Source organism: Corapipo altera, unplaced genomic scaffold (assembly GCF_003945725.1).
Source record: "Corapipo altera isolate COAL_440 unplaced genomic scaffold, ASM394572v1 23b, whole genome shotgun sequence".
In the NCBI taxonomy this organism is placed as follows: domain Eukaryota; kingdom Metazoa; phylum Chordata; class Aves; order Passeriformes; family Pipridae; genus Corapipo; species Corapipo altera.
Genome location: NW_020884885.1, coordinates 5,948,197 through 5,961,672, shown reverse-complemented (window position 1 = coordinate 5,961,672; position 13,476 = coordinate 5,948,197). Strand labels below are relative to the sequence as shown.

At 41.4% G+C, this 13,476-nt stretch overlaps 1 protein-coding gene across 9 annotated transcripts in view; it reads left to right on the top strand.

Moving 5' to 3' along the window:
• DPF3 (double PHD fingers 3) overlaps positions 1 to 13,476 on the top strand; it is a 168,341-nt gene that overhangs the window by 45,183 nt on the left and 109,682 nt on the right. The gene's annotated exons all lie outside the window — the stretch shown is intronic.

Here is a 13,476-nt window from a genome sequence, read left to right as displayed (position 1 = left end):
TCCTGATGCATGCCTGTCGGGGGCTCTGACAGACTCCCTGTGCCTTACTATGCTTCTCAGAAAAAGCTGCAAAGGTCCCTGGTTTAGTAGGAATGATGAGCAGCTGGTCAGCACTTTCAGACCAGGAGGTTTTCCACATAACAAAGCCTGTCATGCTGCTGGGTTGGCTTCCTCCTGGGTTCTCATCTGATTTAAGTCAAAAAAGGATGTGGGGATAGAGTGATTTTTGCTGAAAAAATAGAAAGCATGAGAATAAACCTACCAGACATTGCTTTGACCAAAGTCAGAACAGGGCAAGAGGAAGGGAAAATACTGCTTCTAGAAAATCAAAAGACATTCATCAGAAGGCAGTCCTGCATATCCTTCTGGCAGGAACAAAAGTTTGTTTTTGTCCTGGGAAGCTGTTTCTGGATCCTTGAAATGGAACCCTTGTTATGGCCAGTTTGAGGAGTTTGCTGAGTATTAGACTGCTGATAAATCCACTTTGTTACATTTTTTGTCTCCTCTCTTCTGTTCCTCCCCAAGAAAGACATCTTTTCAACCTCCTGCCCCCTCTCAACATACCATAGTAACGCACCAGCTTTGCCAAAAAATGCTTAGCACATTAGCGGGTTTAAGTGTCATAGTTGTGATCACTGAGAAGGCCCCAGAGCTGCATAGATTTCATTCCAGTGTTCTTTCCAGCTTTTTGACAAGACTCAGTGGGCAGAGTTACAAATGCATGAAGCCCATGGTACAGATGAAATATGAGTTGCTGCACTGCTCAGAGGGGCTAGTCGTGGATGTGGCAGAGGGAGGAGGGCTATGAGATCAGCTGGGTGTCTGCAGTGAGAGAAGTGTGAATGGCAAGGGCAAGTTTTCCATTACTTAGCGTCCAAATAAAAATGGTTGTTAATATTGACATTATCTGTTCTAGAGTGAAAAAAAGGGTCAGCACTGCCCTGTCCAGCATTGTCTTCAAATAAGCTGCGTTTATGCCCTGTTGTTTTGGCTGTCTTGGATGATCTCTGTCTCCTCTAACTTACTTCTGCAATTGCCTGTATGCCAGATTCTGCTCACAGCTTCAGAAGCATGACATCAGGAACCATTCTTCCTGAGTCAGTGGAGTCATGGCTACTTTTTTCTTCCTAACCTGATGCAACTGAGAGCACTTCTTAAACACTGCCTGTATTAACACCTGTTATCAAGAACAGAGAGGCCCCCACGCTGCTGAATGGAGACAGACAGTGGTTTATCTTTCTTGCAGATGTTCCTGTCTTTTTGTTTGCTTGATGTAAGGAGTCCTTACACCTGCTTGGTGATAGAGCACAGAAACATATCATATCCTTTCCATTCGCCTTCCTGCTTATTTGGGACAGCAAAAAATGAGAGGGGATTAGGAATCCATTAGCAAAGTGACTGAGGGAATGTTTAATAAGCTCCTATTTTCTTGAGCATGGGATCTGACTTTTGAGTTGTGGCTGCAGGCAGGGCTGCAGGTGGGGATATAAGCAGAGAGAATGCATACACCTACTTTCTTTTCCCAAAATTATGATACTGCAGGCTTTTGGTGTGTAAAAGCTGCTTTTAGGCTGCCTGCTGGGTTCAGGCACAGCCACACTCTCATGTTCCCTCACATCAGGGTGGCTCAGGAGCTGTCCCCTGATTGCAAAGGCAGAGGGCTGATGGTCACACGGGAGATGTAGAGCTCACTTCTGTAGAGCCAGTGGCCCAGTCCCAAGTTCTTTCCAGCCTGGGAGCTCCTCCCTTGAACAGGGCAAATTGAACTTTTGTCTCAATGCAAAACAGTCCTTTCCAGTTCCCTTTGCCTTTTTAGCTAAGCAGGAGCCTGGATTTCTTCTCTCACAAAGGTGAGACACAGCTGATTGTTTGCTGCACTCTGGCAGTGCCACGCGGTTTGTGCTAAGTTTGGCCCTTGCCCCAGCCTCTAACCATGGTTTCTGGGCCTATATGGACTCAGCAACAGCTCCAAGCTAGGCCCAGTGTTTAACAGAGGTTAAACACTACCAGCTGGCTGGTCAGAGGTATCCTGCTTCGTGTCAAGTAGGTGCTCCTGTATTCCCTTTCCAACGCTGCACACTAAATGAGGTCTGAATCCCATTAGGGAACAGCACTCTGAATGCTGCCCTGCAACGTAGCCTGTCACTACAGGGCTGTAAATAATTTTAATATTTAATAACTGTTTGCATTGGCCTTTTCTTGCTACAGCACAGAACCACCCTGTAGCTCATCAGAAGTTTGTCTGACCATGCTGCAGGCAGTGGGGTTTCACCAGGAACACACAGATGTGACTGCAGCTGAGCACAAGCAATGTGGCAACATCCCACAAGGGCTGATCTTCAGGTTTTTTAGGAGTTTTTTTAAATCTTTGATCATTATTTGGAGACACAGTGTGCTGAAGTGGTTGGACAGTCTCTCTGGAGGAAACAGGGCTCAATCAGTCATACCTACAAGCAGAGTTCACCTAGAATGACCAAAGGAAGAGGTGCTTATGTTAGTCTACTTTTTTTGCATACTCCTTCACGGTCCACTCGGTGGACCAAGCGATAAAGTTGTTTACACCAGGTTGTCATACTTACTACTGTATTAAAAAAACATAATCAAGAAGGAACATTCAGATTTTTCAGAATTGATAGGTTACTCCACTCTTTTCTGTTACTTTGGGTCAAGACCATGTCTAATGCAATATTTCATCTCTTAAAAACAAACAGAAGAAGCAAAAACCCCCACAACTCCAGTATTTCCCCAAAATTGCATAACACTATGAATGCAAGTGTCATGTTTTAAACAGGTGTAGAGTTGTGTCTCACTGCTTCCTGTATTTCAGACCCTGCTATCTGATTGGAATGATAGCACAGGTGTGCCTTGTGCCTTAGTAACACTGGATTATGCATTCACTGAATCGCCAGGCCCTCGCTTTTCCTTATCCAGAGCTGGCATTCATCTCCATCCACCCTTCTTGCCTCCTACTGCTTATATACCTGGTGCAGTCAAGCACTAGGCTGAGCTCCTGCTCGTGCCAAATCCACCATGCTGTTGAAGGAGGATGTTGCAGTGCTGGAACCAATTGCAGCATAAAGAAGACAAGAAATACATGAAAAAGGGAACTGTGTTTAAATCATCACATCACATCACAAATTTAAGAAAAACCCAAATAAATGTGAAGAGAACATGAAATTTCCTCTTTGATGTTCTGTGCCGGGAAGGTTTCAATCTCTTTTTAAAGCTCCTCCTCCACCCCCTTGCTTCTTATGGGATTGTATCCAATATTCCAATGTTCATGTAATGCCTTGACTTTGCTATCATTCTTCTTGGGATAATTATAGGTTAGTATAATGTACCTATTGTTCTGTTCCACAAAGCAGCACTGTCATACGGATGGCAGGGGTGAGGTGGGGGAGATCTCTGTGTGTTCTCCTGCATCCACATTGTGTCTTTAATTAGTGTTCTTCCTTGCCTTTTCTTTTTTATTTTAATTTTTTTTTCCATTCCATGGTGCATGCTGAGCACTTCCCCTCCTCAAACTGTTGGTCTCTTTTTCCAGTTACACTAGTGCCCTGTTTTTTTGGTTTTGGCTGAGCTCATTCCCATCATAACAGGTTTGCCTTTCAGATGAAAATAACATGAAATCAAAGTAACAAGTTACTGGTATTTACAAAGAAAGCAGATAAATTATTCTTTCCTAAACCTTATTAGTTGAGACACTTTTGTTATCTTGTACGATTTTTCCTAAATTCAGAAAGAAGAAGAAACCTACCCTGTGCCCAGGGGCTCCACTCTGCATTTGGGCCTTGCTGCACAAGGCACCGCATAAACATGTACTAACATGGTCCCTGACTCTGAGCGCTCACACGTTTTTCTGTAACAGGATTCATCTTTGCCCTCCAGGTGCAGGTGTGGGAGACTGCTGCTGAGTGCTGTTAAGTGGTTTTGGTGCTGGGTCTTCTGTTGTGTTTGCTAGACATGGTGCCGAGTATATTACTGGGTGCTTGAGAAAGATTAAGGAGAGGTTGAAGAGCCCAGTTAATCTTGGTTGTTGTACACAGGAGATGAATGTTGGTTCCTAATTGGTAGAGAAGCTGTATGATCAATTGCTTGCTTTCTATTGTTGCCACCTCCAAAATAAATAATATTTAGGGATGTGATGTATTTTAGCCAGTAGGTTCATCATGATTAGCTGCTGTGTATTTTGCTGTAAACTACTTTTTGCCTTTGAGTCAAACAAGTGGTCTGGAGTCATGGTTCCTGACTAGCCCATCAAAGTAAAACACTAGTGGGGTGGTTTTTTATTTTTTCAGGACTTCACACAACTTCCTTCTCTTTGAGTGGGTTTACCAGAATGATGAAATGGGAAACCTCCAAATGACTGTGTTTTTGAAACCTATTGTTATAAAGGAAGGAATTACAGATTTTGGAAAAATCTGGATTAAAGCCCCTTTGCTAGCAATGAGTGTACCTCGAATGCATGTAGCTTCCCTTCTATAAGTGGACAAGTGTGTTCAGAGGTCAGAACTTGGTCTCCTCTTCTGCAGTTCCCAGGCTTCCTCTTGTTCCTGATGCACAAAGCCAAAACACACAGTTTTCACTTGAATGTCTCTTTTAAAATGCCTGACATGAACCTTGGAAAGATCTGAAGGCTTGTCATTACTAAGTACTTCTGTGATAGGAAGTGACTTCTACTATGAAGCCTTTAAAATCATCGGTGTCTGTACACCTTCACATATTTGCAAATCTGAAAAAGCATGATGTCATCTGTGGGTGTGTGGAATGGAGTAAAATGGACCTAGTGGATGGAAGTGGACTTCTTCCTGTGCTGTGACAATGTGATCTTTTTAAAATAAAAATTAATCTCTCTCATAATGATAATTTGTAGAACTGTGTCTCCAAAACAAAAGAACCAACACAGATGCACAATTTGGCAAGCCACAAATATTAAACAGCCAGACTCTTTCTCTCTGGTGTAATTCCATGGACTTCAAGGGAATTACACCAGTGGCAGTGAATCTGGCCTAAAACGCATTTGACTAATATTTGTTGGTTTCTACCTGGTGTCTTGAGTAATGCTGAATGAGATTTAATTTTTCAGAAATGGATGAAATCTCATGTGTTTGGTGTACCATGATGAGAAACACACTCCTGTGTGAGCACACACGCATCTGTGCACACATATCAAGTGCTTTCTGGGGGTGTTCCCAGAACCAATGCGATCGCCAAGGGTGTTTGCAAGCCAGCTCTGGCTGTGGTGTGTGTGTTGGAGAAGCACAGGGATGTTCCTCACAACTGCTGCTTGCCTTGTCCTTGCTTATTGTATTTTCCCTTTGTATCCTGAAGTGGAAACCACAGGTTAATCCCAGTCAGATCCTGTAAATGTTTGCCCCTCTTGGACCAGACCCAGAAAAATTCCCCCTGCTGGCTTAAGCATATTTACATATCACAGGTCATTACAAGGTGGTGCTCACCTTTGTATTTATTCCCACATGTCAAAGCAGAGATATTGGTTCATTTTTTTTCTCCAGTATTTCTTACATTTTTTAGTTACCTTTTTTTTTAAGAAACAAGAAAGCGAAAGGAGTGATCCCCATGGGTCCTGACATCTGCTACAGTCATTCTTACAGACTCAAAGGAGAGCTAGGGAAGGAGAGGAAACAGTCTGGCTGCAGTCTCTTATTGTTTCTCTTTCGTGGGCCCCCACCCTGCACCCTCCTGGGCCTGCAATCCACTAACTAGCTCGTCCTGACTCCAGCTGTCATTTTTCCTTTTTATCTACTCCTCTCTCAAAGAACCAAATGTCATCTCTTGTGGTTCCCTTAGCTGGGGTCAGAGACTCTTTTATATGCTTTATGCTGATCAAGGATTTTTAACTGGGAATGAGAGCGGTAATCAACTGCATGGTTGGGGAAGGGGAGAGATTAAATCTGAGAATTGCCAGTGATTGCCCCACGTGAAGAACAGCAGCTAGCAAAACACATGGTATCATTATGCTCTTATGATTATTTTATTCCCTCAGTGACAGTAAAATGCGATCTGTAGCAGAAAGGTAGGACAAAGTCCACCCTTGCTTAGCCCTGTAGTATTCAATGAATTTTCTGTGGGGTAGAATTGGGAAAAATTAGATGTACTATTAGTAATGACTCATGTTTTCAGACCCTTTACCAGGGAGATTTCAAGAAAGGAAGAAGGCAAATGAAAGATATGTTTGTGATCTAAATTGAGAAGCCATTTTTGTTCAAAAAAGAGCAACCATTTTAATATCCCATCTTGACTCTGTAGCTATGGGGAAGTCATTGGAGGGTGTAGTGAGATGGGACTTCTGCTGAGTCATGACACTTCTGCTTCATCAGCCAGTTTTGGGGGATTGTGGCTGAATAAAAGTGGGGTGAATAAAATACAGGAAGGGTTCCTGGTGCTGCTTCAATCTCTGCCCATGGTTTATTTTTCTGATTTATTCAACACAGAATCAAACTCCAGGGACTGCAACAGATTGCAAACTTTAGGTTTCATAGTCTGTGAAGGTAAAACAATTAACAAACAAGTTAAATTATGAGAATTACCTTTGGAATGATTAATGAATTTTAGTAGCCTAAACTGTCTCCTTCAATACACCATTTTGAAAGTCTAGTCATTCCCTCTAAAATGTCCTCTGCTGTTACAGAGCTATAGGAAGAATAGTACAAAGTGTCCTGATTCTCCTTTTGCACTAATGTGAGTGAAAAGTACTCTGAAGTACACAGGAATTGATTCAGTCCTCTTCTAGAAGAGCATTTTCTTCACAACAGAAAACCAGACTGCAGTTAGAATTGGTTTAATTGAGAGAAATCTTGCTGGTGGAGAACAAGGTTTCCCTCAACTCAAATTGCCAGTTTTTGCTAAGATGTGTGCTAGGGTCTAACACAGTAGTATTAATCTGGTTTTATTCTCTAGGCGTTTGACAGTGATTTTATAAATGCTTTCAAAATATGTTACTTACTTAGCAACTCCAGCTCCTACAAGCTGGGGACTGCATGAAAATTCCAGTTTTACTGCTGAAATTTCTGTCTCTGTTGGCTGTAGAAATATTTACACCTAAAGTAATCTACCAGTTCGGAAACAGGACCCAACTCATGATTTTTTGAGCGGTTTGATTTTGGAAATGTTGTAAATACTTCACTGCTTTGAAAGAGGAAAACATGAAGGTAACCTGGTTTAGTGGAAAGTGTTCCTACCCATGGCAGGGGGTTGGAACTAGATGATCTTTAAGATCCTTTCTGACCCAAATCATTATGTGATTCTGTGAAATACCAGGTGTGGGTGGTAGCTGGAATACAGGAAAAAAATATGGGAATATCAGGATAAAAAAAGTCTTCTTTCCCATAAGTCAGGGATTAAGCTTCTTGAATTTGGACTTAATCCACTTCCTGCCTGCTTTTCTAGTTAAAACCGGAGATGCACCTGAATCTCAAGTTCAAGATGGAACCTATTGCTAAAGATTCAATCAAATACTGCATAGTAAAGCTCCTAAATCTGGGGAGATGTGGAGTTGTGCCTGACTTTTCCTGCTTCCCTCTACCATGATGTTTCAGGTCTAGCATTTGGAATGGGCCTTTATATACATTTTTAAAGCCTGATCATCCCTTTTATGCATTGTAATATGAAAAGAAGGATGGATAGGAGGAGTCCACAGTCCTAGATGTCCTAGAGATGCTTTGTCATCTACTGTCTTCTTGGTCTCCTTCTTTGCTTTTCTCTGTAGCATGGGACATAGATCACCTCCTGAGATGATCTAAGCACATTCATCCCACAAATCCCTTGGAAATGTGCATGCCCTGGAACACTGGTGATGCCAATTTTCGCTTTCTGGGACAGATTGTAGTACTTGAGACACCTGGTCTTTTTTTTTTTTTTTTTTAGAAATACTGAGCATTTTTACCCTGTTTTTGTGGACCTCTATATGCTAAATGCTTTGTACATAATTTTCTGGGGTTGCTGGAGACTGGGCTCTATTTTTCAGTTTGTAATTTCCAGTCCTTTGTTGTTCAAAGACACACAGTCCCTGCTGTGTGCTGTTCCATTTACTGCTCTGTTTTCAGTCTTTTCTTGCCATCTTTCCTTACTTATTCAAATTTGTCATTCCCAATGGTATTGCTGTTTTGTTCAGTGGGAGCCATGATTAAAAGTTTCCCCACTGGACTGATTTGGATTGATACCTGTCTTTTCAACCAAGTGGTCTTTCAACAAATCCCTCATTACATAGGCAAATACCAACACCGAAGCTGTGGCCTCATTCTTCTTCCATCTTGTGTGTCTTTTTACCTTAGCAAAGTGTGTGTAAATCTAGGAGAAATAGAAACAGAGTGCTCAGTCTGTGCAAGCTTTAATGACCACCAAGTGTATGATGGCACGGAGAAATGATGTTTCTAAAGTTCAGATTCAGGCCATAAATCCAGACTGAAGTTAAATTGTGATTTGTCATAATTTACTTGATGCTATGATATTAAATGTTTTACAAAAGCGAGTAGTATTTTTTCTGCTTTCACCTTTTTTTTTTAATTTTTGTACTGTTCTTCTACTCAAATGTACTGATAGTTGGAATCACATGGAAAGATATTGCAGTAGCCAGTTTGATCCTTCAGGACATAATATAAACATGTTCCTCAAGTGACTATGGAACATGCAACCCTAAAGGAAGCAGATAATTGCAGAAACAAACTGTATTTTCACCACCATTTTTTGAACAGTAACAACTCTCTAAAAAGCAGATATTGTTAGGACTTGGCCCTCTTCTTTCTGCAGAATCATGTGTTCTGGGATTCTTCTCTAGTATTTTATCAAGATTTTCTCTTTTATATAGGTAGAATTAACAAAAAACAGAGAAGTAAACAAACCTAAGCAGAAGCATGCAGCATAAAGATTCTGAAAAGTGTCAGATTTGGGATATTAAAAACAATCTCAAAACCATGTCAGCCTATAGTAAATTACAGCCATACTGGCTATCACATCAAAATCCTCTAGGAATTTTTGCCACAGATGCTTGCCAGATGCTGCAGCAGTTTCCAGCTGTTTCCCCACTTTTGGATGTACCACACAAAACTGGAAACCTCATCAGCTGATGGATAAACTTATGAAGGATAAAATGGAGTAGGAGCTACTTAGTAGGAACAGACATAATTTCATCTAAGACGATGCTGGCTGAAGACACAGATGCCAGCTGTTTATCAGCTGGCTTTATACTGACGGTTCATTTTCCTTTAACATGCTCTGTACTTGTACTTCCCCATCTTCCTTCAGTCTTCTGACTTGCTAGACCAGAAGAAGGGGTATAAGAGAGCCATGAATATATAAATGTATCATTTTCTTATAATTGAACTTCTTTCTGGCAAGAAGTCACATGAAAATCAAGATAAGAGATCCCACAGCTCTCTACTACCCCCACAAAAAGAACGACCTGGAAGGGGCCGTATCTAAACATCTAAAATGCCAAATAAACACCAGGTATTCTTTGTATTCAAAAACCACATGTGAGTTCCTATAGATCCTCCAAAGTAAAGTATTCAAAGTCATTCATGGAAGCCTTAATACCAAGAATCCATGTGGCAGTGATTCATTTGTAAATACATGCAATCTATGTATAGCCAACACTATAGATCAGTGATAGTCAAACCTGAGAAGTTTGGTTCTTGAATGGACTGAGAGGGAGGGACATAATCACCATGATGTGGTAACCAGATTCTGTGCTGTGATATGCTGTTTTTGATGCATTGTCATCATTGTTGCATATTGATGGTAAACTGTGAGAAGATGCTTTAGTGAAGTGTGAGATCATCACACCATGATTAGTTTGTAGAACTCCGCAATTGTGTTTTCTTCCTGACTGCTGGTGAGAGGAGTTGCTTTCCATCTCTCCATCTTTTTGCTTCTCTCTTTGACTACATCAAAGATTAAAGACCAATCTCTAGTTCTTTTAAGTATTGGCTAAGCCTTTCTGTTTGCTGAGCAAAAAGGCTCTGATTAAACTTACAGATTCCTCCAGAACTCACATGTGATGTTTCAAGGAACTCAAGTTGAGCATTGTGGAGCTATGTTATGCATTAGATTTTTTTCTGTCTTCTGAAAAAAAATGGCCTGTGTTTCACTGAGTGACATGGTACTGTGTCCTAGTTTTTATGCTGAGAAAGATTTAGTGTGTAACTGTCTAGTGTATATTCCACAAAAACTCCAAAGAATATCTGAAGGGCTTTTCTTTTGTAGCTTTCACCAAAGATGAGATTTTTTAGCATTTGATGCATGTGGCTTGTGGTTCTCTTTGGGGAGCAGAGGGGACAGTTTGGAGAGGAAGGAGATCATCGTTCTGTTGTGCATGTGATAGAGCCAACAGTGCTACTGTCAAATAATCACAGTTCCTAAGCTAATCACAATGGAGACCTGTCCCCTCCAGAGGACAGAGGAGGGATTTACCTGCCTGCTCTATGCTCATTAGCAACTACACCAAGATGATTCATCTGTGTATGATGGTACTTGGAAGCAGAAGACTTCTGTACCCTCCTTAAAATGTGACCTTTTTGCAGATCCTTTAATTTTCTTCCCTTCTCAACTCCTGCCCATGGAGGTACTCTTCCCTTTTCCCTTCTATTGCCTTTGTAGCTGTTTTGCTTCTCCCAATGCATGTCAAGTGTTTTGGGCCTGCAGCCCTAATGGGTGGGGGCTAAGACTTGGATCTACCCCTGAGACAGAGTGGAGCCAGCAAAGACGAGTTATTTTAAATTGTGTGGTGACAAGCCTTTTTTCCCCCTCCCTTTTTGTTCCCAGAGGATAGCTGGGGAAGTTTGTTGTGCCAAATACTTGGAATGTGGTTTTTCTCCTCTTCCTCCCCCTTCAAAACAGAAAGAGAAAACTTTATGCTGTGAATTGTCTTAATTGGGGAACATAAATCCAAACTGTAGTGCAGCATTGCTGGGCCTAGACACCTATTGAAGTTTAATGAAGGAAGAGCAGCTTTCTCTTGCCCTCCTCTCTCATGCTCTCCCCACATCAAACTCTTTCTTGTGGTGCCATCCTGTTCAGATGGGAGCATGGGAATGCCTGTGAGAGTGTGTGCGTTTGTCCAAAGTTCTCACGGGTCTGAATGCAATATGTGACTCCTTTAAAATAATGCAGTCAGAGTGATGCATGGACATTCTCCCAGGCTGAAGTTAGTTGTGTAGCCAGTATAGGAAAAAGAAACACAGACTCCTCAGGGTATCTATGCAAAGTGGCTCTAAGCCTGTTTGAGGGAAATCCATGCTGGAACAGAGATTTGATGGTTCATGTGCCCTGACCATATGTTTCGGACTGATGACAGGGTCCCATATCAAATGTTATATGACTTTTTATTCCTTGTGTCAAGAACCGATATTTTCTCAGGACTTGATAATAAAGTATTTCCTTATCACTACTGACTGACTGAAGAGATGTCTCATTACATCCAGAATAGAAAATAAGAATCCTTCTCCTTGTCCCAGCTGTGGTAATGGGAATAAATTGGTGCCCATCAGCTTGTATTGGATGTAATGGAGTCTCTTACACAAAAAGCCAACCTGAGAGGACCTTGATCAGAGCATGAATGGGAGTATAATTACACTGAGTGTAATGACATATACTTTAGCAAAGATGGACAAATTCATCTGAAATGGCTTTGGAGAGAATGCCAAAAGCAAAAGCTTCCATTTGGCACTGATGTTTCGAGGAGAAAAGCAATTCACATAGTGGTAGAAAGGTAGATTGGGACAGTAACAGGACGAGAGTTTAATTAGAGGGTCCTGCAACTCCCAACATTTATTAAAGCCAATGCTGACTGGCTCTGAGATCTGCTGCAGTAAAATAATAAAACTTGCTCTCAGGTGGAAATGCTTCTTATGGTGGTGCAAGACCACTGTTCATCTTCAGTTCTGGATAATATAACGTTCCTACAGGAGATATTTTAACCTGCTAGTAATATTTTACTGCTTTTGCCTGCAAGCTCATCCATGCTTGTGTAACATTAAGCATTAAAACTCTTACTTTTATCAAATTCACCAACCAGTTTTATCAACTGCTGCTGATGCAGCAATGGAAGTCTGGGAAGAACTGCTTGCTTTTGCTTTGAGAGATGGGATGAAAGGTTAGAGGGGGTGGATGGTGATTGCATGAGCAATGCAGGTCAGGTTACTGTTGGATTCCTCTTGCAAGATAAGTGAGAGCCCTCTGAAAGGTAATTATTGGAAAGCATAAATTCCTGAGATAACCTGTCCAAGAAGAAATAGTGACAGGAGCAGAGGCCATGTGTTAAAGGCTAGCCATTACTCCAGGGCAATGGGCTAACCTCTCTCTCTCTCTTTTTCTGCAACCTCTCCTTGCTCTGACAGTTGACTCCCTCAGTTCTTTTCCTTCAGTTACTTGTCAATCTTTTTCTCATCCTGTTTATAGACCACTGTGATAGTTGTCTCCATTCTGTACTAATTAGAGTGCAGACAAGTGGAGATTCAGTATGCACTTTAGTTCCATGTCCAAATTCTCGTTTAGTCGTTGTCTGTGCTTGTCATTGTCATTGGCATTGCCACTGCAGTGTTCAGGTAGCTTTTACAGGATATATGTAAAGAAAAAAGGTTACTCTTGTATTTCTTTAACTGATTTTTCTATAGAAGAAGTTCAACGAGCTTTCAGAATGACATGGAGTCAGCATTGTCTCTGAATCAAGAAAATTGCTAGATGGCAGTTGGGGAAGGAAGTCTTGCAGAGTGAGAAAACAGATTTCAGAAGAAAAGATGGAGCAAAACTGGGAAATAAGAAAAGTGACTTCTCTTCCTCTATGGCTTCGTTATGCAAACTCTCTGTGTCTCATCTGTAATACAGAGATAATGATATCTACCCAGCTCCTATTTTAAGCAGTTGATTGATTAATGACTGTCTCCTGATCCCTAGATTACACTTTTGTGACCTGCAGCTTTAACTACTGCAGTGTATTACATCCCAGAAAGAAAATGGAAGCAATGTGTTAGCTCTGGCTAGTTCCAGCTGGGAAAACATGATAAACTGACCTGAACAGCCTTGCCCACGTGTACCTGCTTCTGAGACCTCATTCCAAAAGTGCACTGAAGCATGGTCTGTCTGTTCAGCTGCCATCTCTGTTCAGCAAGACATTCAAATATCTGCCTAATTTTGAATTGAAGGAGACCTGCCCACTCAATAATGTGCTGTGCTGAACTGGGACCTGATGCTTGGTCACAGGCAGGGTTTCATCATGAGTGTTTGAAGACCTCAGTGAACACATAGGGCTAAAGATACATCCAAAGTCTGCCCTAGCATGATGGGGGTATGCATTAAACAACTGGAGTCTTTCAGAATAGTGAAACTTGTCAAAAGAGTAAGCTGCTTGAGCAGAAGAAAGGATCTTTATTTTGCAGTGAAAATTGCAGCAACACACTTTTGTAAACTTTGCTAATTGTTAAGTGAATTACAAGGTTTTTCTGTTTCCTTTAACTGTTC